At 48.5% G+C, this 13,624-nt stretch overlaps 1 protein-coding gene and 1 long non-coding RNA gene across 3 annotated transcripts in view; one reads left to right on the plus strand and one right to left on the minus strand.

The window, feature by feature from the left end:
- The window catches only part of LOC144929524 (uncharacterized), a 169,614-nt gene extending 157,754 nt beyond the window's left edge, over positions 1-11,860 (minus strand). For both annotated transcript variants that reach the window (XR_013634785.1, XR_013634786.1), the window contains exons 1-2: positions 11,130-11,860; positions 4,336-4,406 (exon numbers count right to left, since the gene is read on the minus strand). This is a non-coding gene — a long non-coding RNA (uncharacterized LOC144929524). The remainder of the gene's footprint in view (positions 1-4,335; positions 4,407-11,129) is intronic.
- SH2B2 (SH2B adaptor protein 2) overlaps positions 11,789-13,624 on the plus strand; it is a 66,147-nt gene continuing 64,311 nt past the window's right edge. The window contains exon 1 of the mRNA XM_073315653.2: positions 11,789-11,866. The gene's annotated coding sequence lies outside the window, so the exon portion shown is untranslated. The remainder of the gene's footprint in view (positions 11,867-13,624) is intronic.

Consider the following 13,624-nt stretch of genomic DNA (forward strand, 5'->3'; position numbering starts at 1 on the left):
GTGGTAGCATTAGGGTTCCTTTCCCACTAACCTAGGGTAAGGCTACCCTGAGATCAGAGGAGTGATTGCAGCTCATGGAGACATAACTGTGCTTGCTTTAGTCTAGCTAGTTCAGGGATAAGCAGCAGTGAAGATGCCAGCTGCACAACTTCGAGCATGGGCTGTACAAGCCCTCCCAGAACCTTAGGCACGTACTCATGTTGCTAGCCCGCACCCGGGCCCTGCCCCAGGGTCTTCGCTATGCTAGCTAGAAGAACGCTAGCATAGGTGTGCCTACCTAAACTGCAACCACACCTCTGACTGCAGCGTAGCCGTACCCTGAGACAAGTGATGTTACCATGTTTCTTAGCCCTTGTCTACACTTAAAAGTTTTGCTATGTTAACTTTGCCAGCTCAGGGAAGCAAAAAACTAGGCTAGTATAATTCTATGCTGGGGCTTTTACTGGCATAAGTAGGTTGGCAAAAATATGTATGTTTCTTAAAAAAAACAAAAAAACTCACAATCCTACCAACATAATTATGCCTGTTAAAACTCTAAGTTCAGACCAAGCCAAAGTCTCACTTCATGACTCCTTTTCCCATTTACACGGGGTCGGAGATGGCCATGAATCTTCGCCACTCCATCTGGTCCATCGCATGGGTTTGTAAGTCTTGGAGTTCCAGTCCTTTTCTCTTCAGGATTTCTCTTGACAGTCTTTCCATCGTGTCCTCTGTCGTCCACATCCTTTCTTGCTATCCTCTTCCGCCAATGTTTTCTTTGTTGGTCGTTCTTTTCCCATTCTTATGCCCAGACCACCTCAAACATGTGCTCTCTGGCCTATCTGTCACAGAATCCCAAGTTCATCTTCCCCCTAACGTCTGTGCATACTCCGTCTACCCTCCGCTTGCCTGCCAGTCTTCTCAGTATGTTATTTTTTTTTTGCTAGCTCCGTAAGACCCACCATTTCCAAACCATATAGCAGGCAGGGACGAACACATGCAGCATACACTTGTCCTTGCAGTTTTACTTAATTGCTGGTCCCACAATACTCCTGCCACCTTTTTCCACTCCCGCCCATGCACCCTGGGTTATTCTTTTCAATTCTCCAGATCTCTCTCCAGTAGCACTTAGGGTATGTCTTCTCTGTAACTAAACACCCACTTCTGACCCATGTCAACTGACTTGGGTTTGCAGGGCTATAAAATTGCAGTGCAGACATTCAGGTTCAGACTGATGGTCAGGCTCTGGGACCCCATGAGAGGGGAGGGTCTCAGAACCCGGGCTCCAGCCCAAGCTCGAATGTCTGCACTGCAATTTCATAGCCCCACAGCCAGAGCTCAAGTCTTCAGACCTGAATCAGCCATGGGTGTTTTATTTCAGTGCTAATATACCCTAAGTGTACTTCCCAAGTACACAAATTCTTCCTTCTGCTTCAGCTTCTCTCCTGAAGCTTCAGTCAACAGCTCTTCTGAAGTTATTCACGCAGGGAAGGTAGAAGTTCTCTCGAGTTCGGACCCAGCCTCAGTGTCTCTTTCATTAAATGAGAAGGGGGGAGAGGGGGAATAAAGAGAGAGACAAAATACCAGCCCAACTCCAAGGGAAGAATAAAATAAAGCCACAACTTTGTGGTGACCAGAGCATCACCAAAGCCGCAGCACATACTGGAAATGCTGCCACTGTTGGGGTTGTCTGGGCCCACAGATGCTTTTAGGCAAAAGATTTCACGTGCACACTGTCAAAGCTCAAAGTGAAAGTCCAGCCACCGCTTCTTCCATAGGCTTGCTGCACTAAGTGTATTCCTTATAGAGGTTTTTAGGGTATTTTTTTTTTAATAAGACAAAAATTAGCTCTATAATTAGAATTGGCAGAAGCAAGCAGATTAGGTTTATTCAATGACCATTTAACAGAAGGCTGTGTTTCAACATGTTACACTTTGCTCGACTTACAAGTTTATTCCTTTAAAGGGTTTAGCTATGAATCCAGGATAGTGATTTATTGCTACACTAGGGACGTTCTTTAGACCGCTATTGGTGTGTGCTTTGTAGGAGCCATGATACCCAAGTATGAAGGAGGGCCTGATCCTGACCTCATACCGGTGTCAATCAGGAGTAACTCTTCATTGCAACCAGTGGAGTTATAAAAACAGTGCAAAAGGAAGAGCAGGCCCACAACATCTTCATCACAAGAGATTTGCACCAAGCACTGGAACCAAAGCCCACTGCAGACAACGGGAAGCTTTTCATTGACTCCACTGGGCTTTGGATTGGGTCCCCAAAACAGCTTATTGCTATTCAAGCGTGGCCCTTAGCATTTTACTTTTAGACAAATGCTTTACAACACTTTGGGAGGGGAGGGACTTGTGAACTGTATCCTTCTACTGTGAACATAGTTCCTAATGAAATTATGAGGAAAAAACTTATGGGAAAAAGTTAAACTGACCACTCCACATTACTGTTTTGCATACACTCTGGCCAAATGCAGATACCTAAAATTAGGTCCTTAAATCCATTTTTAGGCTCTCGGTAACATGATTTTTCAAAGGTCTGACAGTGATTTTACAGCTGTGCTTGGAAAGGACTTTTTGTAAGCTTTGGTAGTTACTAGGTTTGTTTGGTGTTTTTAAATACGGTACCAGAGGGATGTATGGCGCTTTACCAAATAGTTTAAAATTATATATATTTTTGCCTATCAGGGGTTACTATAGAAGTTAGATCTAGTACAGCAAGCAACACCACAGAGGGGAAGGTCAACAGATAGGTTGTCAGTTGCTTTATACAAAAATCTTGTTCTAAGCTGAAGAAGTGAAACCAGGGGTTTAAAAAAAAAAAAAAAAACAAACCAACCCACCAACTACCACCCAAAACCACAAGGGTAGAAGTCAGCCAAACACATCTAGTAGAGCTGAGCAGAAAACTAGTTCTCCACGACCACACCCCCGCAGCAATTTCCAAGCATAAGAAAAACCGGTTTGTCACAATATTTATTTTATGTATTTATTGGCAAAAACAGGACATTTCCCCTGGAAGTTTCCACATCAACAAAATAACCATTTTCTGTCAACGACTCTTGGATGGAAATTGTTTGTTCTAGTAGAGTCTTTAGGGAGGAAGTAAGATTATCGTTTATATTACAGTAGCATCTGGAGACCGCAACCAAGTTTGCTTGCACTAGGCACTATATGTACATATAATAAGACAGTCCCTGCCCTGAAGGGCTTACAGTTGAAATAGGCAAGATAGCAAAAGGGTGTGAGAAAGAAAGGATTCTGATCTGCATTTTACAGAGGAGGACATGAGACACAGTGATGAAGGGACATGCCCAAGGTCACGCAAGAAGTCTGTCCCAGTCCCATGTCTTAACCACAAGGCCATGCTTCCTCTCTAGAATTGCACGTGATTATTACTGGCACGAGAAGCAGCATTTAAACCAAAATACAGCATCCCTCTGTGGACGTCCCCTTTCTCCTACGTACCCGAGAATATGAATCGACGCCTGCCCTACAGAGAGTGAAAAAGGCTCCATGGGATCAGCCCCATGTGCTTAACTGATGGATTATATACAGTGACCATGCAACTGGATCCGAATAAACTTTTCTCTAACAGACTCCACAAAATGACATAGAAAGTACAGTGAAAAGCTGGTGGAACTATGAGAAGCAAAACATGTATATAAACCCCTCTAAATAGCAAACTAAACAAATTTACCAAAACAGCTGAGAACGACAGCTGCTCCAATCTAGAAACCTAAATAGGTGCACAAATCAAAGCCAGTATAACCTAGAGTAAATAGCTCATTTTCATCTGTATTGCAGTAGTGCCTAGGCCTCAAAAGGCCCCAATCAAGATTGGGCCACCACCGGAGCAGACACCACAGCATCCACATAGCTTATACCTGCCCTGAAGAGTTTTCAGTCTAAATGGAAAGACAAAAAGCCAGAGGGAAAACAAAGGGAAGTGACTTGCCCAAAATCACACGACAAATCAGTGGCAGAGCCAGAAGTACAATCCAAGGCTCCTGAGTCCCAGTCCAGTGGCCTATCCACTAGACCACACTGCCTCTCAATCCAAACATTTCAGTGGAGAAACTTTTGAGGTATACGCACTTCCATAAAGCTATGTCACTCCCATTATCAAGGCCATTTTGATCTGCCAGCCCTCCAGCAAAGCCTCGTGGTCACCTGTTATCAGTGGACTCATCTCCCGATGATCAGTAATCTCAGTCCTCAAAAACTCCTCCATATTAATCCCAAAACCAGCAGTATTCATGGCCAGGAAGAGAAAGGCCCTTACACTTATCAACAGGGCTCCGTGTCTTAGTTTTGTAGTGTTTAACGATCCTTATCAAAAGCCACTTACCAGATCACACTCTTACACCCCGACGCCTTCCCGGAGAGCAGCCTCTGGAGCCGAAAAGCAATTCACAATTCCTGGAGAGAGACAAAAGATCAAGCATGAGGTTAAGAACTGTGCCAGCGGAGTCCCTGAGGGTTCTTGGAAAGCACGCAGAGCACAATGCTGACCCTGACTAGCAGAGAGAGGGCTCCACTCCTAGGTACTGGCCTCTCGAGTTCATCGCTGGGGGAATGAGGTGAGGTGGCACCTCAGTGAAGTCATCCCACCCCACCCCACCCCCTAAGGTTCACAGACCCTGTTAAGAGAGGGTAAGGGAGCCCCTTTCCGAGTCTTCATTGCCTCAGCCTGACAACTGCTTTCTTCTGGTTGTCTTATGATGTACAGCCCCAGTTTTGTTGGGTGCTGTATAACAACTTCTCTCCAAGAAGGTCACACCCATTTCAGCCCCACCCTGAAACCTGCACCCCAATCCTGCCCACCTCTTCCCCCACAACTTTCCTCACCCCCTAAGCAAGTCTTCAGCAAGTCCCAGTTCTCTCTAGCAGACAGCTCAGCCTGTGGGCAGGTGAGTCCCTTTCCTGCATGTAGTCAGTTTTCAGGGAGCACAGATTGTACGGACTGATGTTTCTGCACCTTAACCTGCACCTCCTGACTTAGTCATGCCCCTGACACAACTAGCATTTGCGCACCTGGGGCAACCCTTATCCCTTCTAAAGGAGACAGTGGGGGGGCTTCCCTTCTCTGCTCCCTTGGCATGCACAAGCCACTGGGCTCTCGGGGATCTTGATACAGCCAAACACTGACTTTAAAAATTTCCTCTTCCTCAGTTCCTTACACAAGCTCTCAGCTGACCACTCACTCTCGTGATCAGGAAAAAAAAAAAAATGAAACAGAATTTGCTGAATTAGCAAAATTAAAACAAAACAAAAAAAACACTGCAGGATTGTGTTCATTTTGAGAAAGTTCTGCCAGAAGCCAGGCAGGTGTCTGATGAAACCCTACCTGCCAGACAAGTTTTGAAACCTGCCTGGTTTCCTGCCGGCTCACCCGCCGGTGGCCAGGCTATGGAAGCTGAGAGCCTGGAAGCCCTGGCTCCCAGTTCTTCATCAGCCCAGGGCACAGTGTCCGCAACCACAGAGTAGCCCACCAGGTGCCATGCCCTGGAGACAGGGCTCCCAGCAGGGCTAGGCAGAGAATGGTAATTCCATTTAGGAAAATTTTGTAATTTGGGGGTTTTGTTAGGAACTGGAACAAAACCAGATCTCAAAAATCTCCTTGAACTGGAATGATCATTCTCTACCCAACTCTACCACTCCCTTCTGTCCAAACTTCCTGTGCCTTGACTCGTCCACCTGAGAAGTGATAACAGCTGACTGCAGACCTCACCGGGATGTTGTGAGGCACAAGTCACGATGTCTGTGAAGTCAAGGCACGAGAGAAGCATGCATATTATCCCAGCAGAACCATCCCTCTAGTAAGCAAGTAAGCCCCTTTTAACAACTCTTCGGAGTGCGAGCTCAGAGTTCGCTAGCATATGGCAGCCACCGAGCTATCTGCCAAATCAGAACTGCTCTCCTTATTCAGAGAGACAAGGTGGGTGAGGACCAACCTCTGTAGGTGAGAGAGAGAAACTTTCACACTTACACAGAGCTCGTCTTCAGATCTGGGAAATGTACTCACAGTGTCACAGCTAAATACAGCAGTTGGTCCAACAAAAGCTATTACCTCACCCAGCCTGTCTCTCTAATATCCCGCTACCAATGCGGTTACAACAACACTGCATATTCTTTATTCAGGGCATTTACTTTAAGCTTTAAAAAAAAAAAGCCATGTTTGCTCTCGAGTGATGTTTAATAAAAGCTGGGGATTTTTAAAAGTTCTTATGGTAATAGGATCCCATGGGGACAAAAGCAGAATTTGAAGTGAATAGCACTGTGCAGAAGCCTTTACAGATTGAGACTATGAAGAGAGTTCTGGTAAAGGGTTCATATGACTATTGGAGGTCAATAGGACTTCCAGTGACCTCCGTGACTTGGGATCAGGCCCTCAGTAAGTGGGCCTAGAGTGGCACATAAATATATTCACCATGACCAGAATTTCAATTAATCCACATTGTGGCATATCTAGGGTACTATAAAAATGACACTTGGGCTTAGTGTACATGTGAAAATTGGGACAGCCCAAAATGCGGATAGCTTAGAACATAAGACGATTCCCTGACTTCCGTGCAGTCATCCAGCTGAAAAGGGATTCTTTCCACAGCAGTATGCAAACAGGTAGGGTTCGATCCTGCACTATCCACCCCTGAAGCCACTTTCACATCTAGCTGGGATCCCCCCAACTCAATCCCACTTAGCAATATGGGAAGAGCAGAGTGGTCATTGTTTCATGTAGCAGAGGTTGAGGACTCCATGTTTCTAAAACTAAACCAGCTCTTTGCAGGTAGTATTCCAGCCATGTGCACACAGACTAGCTTCCTGGTTCCTCCTCCAAACTCTTTCCTCCAAGTTCCATGCAGATTACTACAGCCAGGACCCTTTGACACTGGTTTGTGATACCCCAGGCTGAGAACCCCTGGTGTATCAGTTTCAAAGAAGGACAGGCAGTGCTCACCCTGCACAACCTTTCAGAGATACCACTGCTCTAGTTATCAGGATGGGGATTAATTTGGTGCTGAAATTTCCCCCTGCAGGATGGAACATGAGGCTAGCTACACCAGTGATAACTTGTCAAACCTTTGTTTAGCGCCAGTTGATCTCCTGTGTGAACAACAGGGCTAAAGCATTATCTCCTTACAGTTACCACCAAATGTAGCAGACCCCAGCACTCCCAAGGCAATAAATACCAAGTGCAATGAAACCCGTAATGAAATCTCAGACTAAGAGGCTATTGATTGTCTAATATTTTCTTTAAATATTTAAATGTACATGAATGGGGGAAGATGCTTTTTGGGGGAGAGTCAATGGCCCAAGCAAAGGGGCCAGAAGGAAATGACACAGATGTTGTGCTTACTCCAAAGTAGCCTGATTTTGCCACAAACACATTCAGGCATGTATCTCCATGCTCCTGACAAACATTAATTAGGCATCAAAACACTCCTGTGAGGAAAGTATATTACTGCCCTGAAGTGGCATGAATCCATGACTTCCATCGACCTCTCTGATATTTTCTGCCCCAGGGCTGGAGCGCCAAGCCAGCCCCACCCTCGCAGCTCCCCCCTTGGTGGTGGAGGGGACCCTGCAGCTGCCCAGCCGCAGCCGGCGGCCCCTGCAGCTCCCAGCTGCCCTGGGGGTGAGAGTACCCGGCAGCAGCTGAGCCCCATGGGCAGTGGGACCCCACAGCTCCCACACACTGCAGCGGTGGGGGGCCAAGCAGCAGCAGTGGCTGAACCTGCCTACCCCTTTTGTCAGGGACAGGTCACAGGCTTCCATGGATTTTTGTTTATTGCACATGACCTGTCCATGACTTTTACTAAAAATATCCGTGACAAAAACTTTGTCTTTATTGCTCTAGAATAAAGCTATGCTATTGCTGAGCTTTCCCTTCACACGAGTCACGTGGAGAGGGCAGCTGGGGGAGGGGGGTGGGTGGGAGAAGGGCACATGTTGGGACAGTCCTTCAGCCAGTGTCCAGCAGCAGAGGCTCCGGGTTTTCATCAGCCTAATGCCACTGAAGTCGATGGCGCTATACTGATTTACATAGATCTGGCCCTTCTGATGTCCTGGGCTCCAGCTGTGCAGGCTTCTCAATACCAGTCACAAGCCACACACAGGCAGCAGCTTGCCAGTTATTCTCACACTGCAGTAGAGCATTATATAGCGGAGGGATAGCTCGGTGGCTGGAGCATTGGCCTGTTAAACCCAGGGCTGTGAGTTCAATCCTTGAGGGGGCCATTTAGGGATCTGGGGCAAAAATTGGGGATCGGCCCTGCTTTGAGCAGGGGGTTGGACGAGATGCCCTCCTGAGGTCCCTTCCACCCCTGATAGCCAAGGATTCTCCCCTAAGGGCAGGGCAAAGACATTAAGGGGCATGTGTGGGTTGTAGCGTTTGTGAGGTGTGTGTGTGTGTTTTGGCCACCAGGCACGTCTGATGCCTAAACGGGGCTGAGAAAATAAAAGGCCTGGACCAAATCTTTCAGCAGTTCTGGGTGCCCAGCCCCTTTTCAGAGGTGCTGAGTGTGCCCAGTTCCCATTGACTTTGGGTGGAGCGATGGATCTTCAGCACCTCTGAAAGTCAGCACCAAGGGGGCTAAAGCTGAGCATCTGAAAGGCAGCAGACACTTCTCAAAGTTTTGGCCCTCATCTTCCAAGAGGGTTTCAGTTCCTGGAGGGCAGAAATTGAAGCTGTTTTCTTATTCCCTCCCCCCCCTTCCCAAAACAAGATGTTTAAAGCCTGTGAAACAAAAACACAGGGCTTATCTTGGAGTTACAGAATCATAAGACTGGAAGGGACCTTGAGAGGTCATCTAGTCCAGTCCCCTGCACCCATGGCAGGACTAAGTATGATCTAGTTCCTGCAGAGAGAAACTTATAACTCTGTATAAGAGGGAAGCCAAATCCCTCAGAACATGGCAAGCACAGGAGACAACTTTAGCTCTACGGTCCTTGTGCTAACCTCAGTTCCTTATTTAAAAAGCAATCTCCAACCAGAAACAGGATCCAGAAGGCTTTACAAGGGGCAGCAGATCAGTTCTCAGTCAGCTTATGGCTCAGGCTACATACCTGAGGGTGTCTACGTGAAGTCAAATTCCTTTGGCTCTTCAAGGATTAATATTATCCATCCGTAGACTTCGTGAGGCAAGATATCCCTTTCACCTTACAAGTGATGAGCCGCAGAAGGGGCACATGGTGCCCTCCCCCAAAACCTCTCCTGGGGTACTGCTCCTACTTTACAGATGCAGAGAAAAACAACAAATCCCAGAAGATCCTTTTCCAAGCTCAACACAAGTGGTTATTTCCAAGAAAACCACAATAAACTCTGCCATGGTCAGTTCAGAGAAGCTAAAAGCTGAACGTGCTACTGCTCTCTTCTGGGCACTCCTGATTGCACACCTGGGTACACAGCTGACTGCCCTTAAGGGGATAACGATGCCCTGCTGAAACTTCAGACATGTGCTCTACTAACTTATCCGCTATGCAGAAATGTTTGGTGTGGGATCATACCATATGCTGACCTAGTAACAGGCCTTTTGGTGAGAATACTTAGTATTCATGAACATAGACCTCAGTGTTTAAAATGAAAGGTACACAACCCCACTTTGTCCAACGGGGTTTCTTGCAGCTGCAATGGTCTCTGTACACACATCTCACTGCAGGATCAGGGCATTATTTCTTTATTTGCACATTCAAATATATTAATTATGGCTATGACTAATAATCATTAATGGCAAAAAGGATGAAGGCTGAAGACACATGATGTAACATAGGGGCAAGTGAATAGCAAGATTCAGACATCGTAACCACCCCTCCATACCCCCAGTCTGCAACAGAATTTTAAAAAGATCATTACAGATGACTCAGGGTTATAATGTCTTGTAGGACCTGAATCAGGATATAGGCCCATTGTGTCTTGGATTGTTTGGTGCAAGCAGCGTAGCTTGCAGAGGAAGTACAGATTAAAGAAATTCCTAAATTCTAATTCCAGTAATTGAGAGTGTGGTCTGGGGTGAATCATTTTGCTTCTTGGTGCCTGAGTTTCTCCATCTGTAGAATGAGGATACTATTTCTTCACCTCATAGGAGTGTTGCGAAGCTCAGTGAGTTAGTTTGTACGTTGCTATAAAGCATAAGAGTTATGGCCCAGATCCACCCAGGTAATTATTTTGACTCCTAACTTCCACTGCCTTCAACGGAAGCTAGGAGCCAAGATACCTTGTGAATCTGGGCCTAAACGATGACGATGTTTGGGAGAGAAAAGTACATCACCATGCAGACACGCAATGGCAGTCAATGTTGGTTGGTGACGGAAGAGTGAGAAAACAATGAATGGAAAATTCCCTGAGTCTAGCTACTCCCAAACACAAAAATGACAACCACTTAACTTAAATTACCTGTAGTCATCAACCTTTACTGAATACTCTTTGACTTTAACTGAAAGCCCCATTCCACTTAGTCACCACAGTCTCCATACAACACCACCTTGAATATCTCTTAGGTAAAAGTGTTGTAGCCCTGATGGTCCCAGGATATTAGAGACACAAGGTGGATGAACCCAGACCTAACCAAGAGCCCTGCATAGCTCAAAAGTGGCTCTTTCACCAACACAAGTTGATCCAATGAAAGATATTACCCCATGTGCCTGGTCTCTCTTCTGTAATGATCATCCTCAGCTGAAAGGTGCTTTACCATCCTTAGGTCTTGCCCCATAAACCCTTATGCTCAGGAATAAGCCTTACTTACACAGCTAGTCTCCTTGACTGAGCAGCCCATGAGCAGAGAGGAAGGATGGGCTAGTGGTCAGGGCACCGAAATGGGACTCCGGGCAGAGCCAGGAACTGACCCCCAACCTTCTTATATGACTTGCCCAAGGTCATTTAGACCCAGCTTACCAATGGGAGTTAGGTGCCTAAGTACATTTGAGGGTCTGGGCCTTAATCTCTCTGTTCCTCATCTTCAAAATGGGGACCTAACAGGGACATAGTGAGGATAAATATTTGGGAGGGGCCATATAAAAATGGAGCTAGAGCAGCAAATGTGAATTACAAGGGCCCCCACCAAAAAACACTGACCTAGAGAGGTCACTGGTCACTGCACACATAAATACACAGCCCCCTTCATGTAGCTGCAGTGTTTTGCCCACCTCTTGGTGACCAGGAGAAGTGGATCTGGTTTCTTTGATGCCTCATGGAGTCATCAGAGATATCGATCAGTAAGTGCTGGAAACATTGGCTGTTTTGTGTTGAGAACATACTGTCCACGCCGAGGTCCTCTCGGGGTACACAGGCCTCTGGGGCGGCCGGTTTTAGTTATGACCAAAATCCAGCAGACTTCTGAGGGGGCAGCAGCCAGTGCCCCCTTCTCTGCCCTCCCCGCCACCCCCGTCTCATCCCGCCAAGAAGCCGGGGATCGGCTCCCTCCTGAAGCCGGTGTCCACGCAGCACCTGGGTCAGCTCCAGGACCCGGGGGCAGAAGAGGCTTGAGACCGGCGGCACCAGGGTGCTCGTCGCTGCACGCTGGCCGCGCCCGCCCGCCCGCTTCAGGAGCGGGTCCGGGGCCCGCGCGGGGCTACGGTCCCGGGCGCCCGGCAGCTCCCGCTCGCTTCGGGGTCCCGCCCGGGCTGCAGCGCCGGGCGCCGACTGGCCCAGCCGCCCCAGCGCCGGGGCCCTTTACGCCCCGCCGGGCAGTGGGAGGAGCAGGGGGCCGGGCCGGGCCGGCCGCCGCGCTCCAGTTGCGGCGCGCAGGGGCTGCCCGGCATCTGTCTCCGCCCGCATCCACAGGAGCCGGGCCCGCCCGTGGGGTCCCCCCGCCGCCGCCGCCGCCGCCAGCGCCCGGGAGAAGCCACCAGCCCCGCTCCCGTGCAATGAGCCTCCGAGCCCAGTAAGTGCCTCCCCCGCCCCGCCGGCCGGGGCTCGCAACCGAGCCGCCAGCCGCCAGCCGCCGCCTCCCCCCCGGGGCTCGCGCGGTGCCGTGGCTAGGATCTGGGGGGAGGCTGGTCTGCGGGGGGCGTCCGCTGCTTGGAGCGAGGAGAACGGAGCCCCCCGTCCCCTTGCCGTGCTGCTGTTCCTCCCCCCCCCAGCAAATAACCAGCGGGGGGGATCCCTCCACCTCCTTGCAAATCACTGCCCACCTCGCCTTCTGCCGACCGTGGAGCGCCCTTGTTACTCCAGGGACCCAAATGCGGGGGGAGGCTACTCCGAGCCCCCGTGGCTCTGGGGCAGCGGGCGTTCGCTGGGAAGGATTGTTCCTATCAATGGAGCCCTGCTGGCGATTTAATGAAAGGTTTCTATTGGGGGCCCCGCTTGCATTGCTTCGGGGCTGTGCTTTGAGAACGGGGCAGGGCTGAGGGAGGGGGAATCCTGGTACTGTATCGCAGTGTCCCACAGCCCCCCCTCACCTATTGCTGCATGATCGATTGAGGTTACCGTTTAGCTGCTGGTTGATGTCGTGTCCCTTATGAGACAAATGACAAGGACTCCCCGCCCCGGATCCTGCTGGAGGTTATGCTCAGGTGTCTACCTGGCTGCTTTAAGTGGAGGAAAGGGTTACAGAGCAAGGATAAACCATACAGCAGCGGGCTCCTGGCTTGATTCTGCTGTCTGTCTTGACAGCTGTGGATGGACGGCTGTCCTTCTTGCTTGTTGGCAATTCCACATCTCTAGCTACTCACTCTCTTTCTCTCTCTCCCTTTTTTTTTTTAAGAGACACTAAATCTCGATGACAGCCCTGAGTGGCTGTAAACTAGGTCTGTAATGATGCAACTGTGGCATTGTATGTAGGTAGATTTGTTTTGTTTAAATATTTGATCAGGTAAAATGTATGGGGTCTGAACTTCCAGCAGTCTTCAGAGCTGCCTGGGGTCTCAAGGTCCAGGCTGGGGACCTCAGACAACAGGTATGAATTTTTGGGCTAGTAGGATGTGGAGAGAGGTGTAACTTGTGTGATTGCTTGGCAGACTTTTATTATTGGTAAATAAAAGAGGTTGGTGGTATTTCTCTTTCCTTATTTAGGGCCTGAGCTTGCAAGGTGCAGGGCATCTCCACTTACCAGGGAAATGAATGGGTGCTTGGTACTTTGCAGATTCAAGGTGTGTGTGTGTGTATGTGTGTGTGTGTGTGTGTGTGTTAATTAATATACAAAAAACATGCTTAGCCCTTTAAGTACAGTTTTCTAGGGCCTCATGGGTTTCCCTATTGCTCACAGGGCTCTCTTCTTTGGAGAGATTTGCATTTCCCTTTTAGCAAGTTGTTTTCCCTCCTGTGGGCCTGATCCTGAGAAATACGGAGCACCTGCAACTCCCCTTGCAGTCAATGGGCCTGATTCTCCTCTTTCTTGTCCTGATTTTGCACTGGTGTAACTGCTGATTTTAGGGAAATTGCTCCTGATTTGCATTGTGTAAGTGAGAGAATCAGACCCATGCCTTTGGGCAGCGCTGGGACTTTGTGGCAGTTCTGTTTATCTCCAGTTTCTGCTGATGCTGTTTTGTAACAAGTTGGACTGGAATACAATAGACCCATGCTTTAGGGGTTTGAAATGGATCCTTATTGAGACCATGTTATGGGAGGATGAATGAACTTCAGGAGCTGATCATTAAGATCATTCCAAACGCCTCTAAACTACCCTCTCCATTGCTGCTCA

This window comes from Lepidochelys kempii, chromosome 17 (assembly GCF_965140285.1).
Source record: "Lepidochelys kempii isolate rLepKem1 chromosome 17, rLepKem1.hap1, whole genome shotgun sequence".
NCBI lineage: Eukaryota > Metazoa > Chordata > Testudines > Cheloniidae > Lepidochelys > Lepidochelys kempii.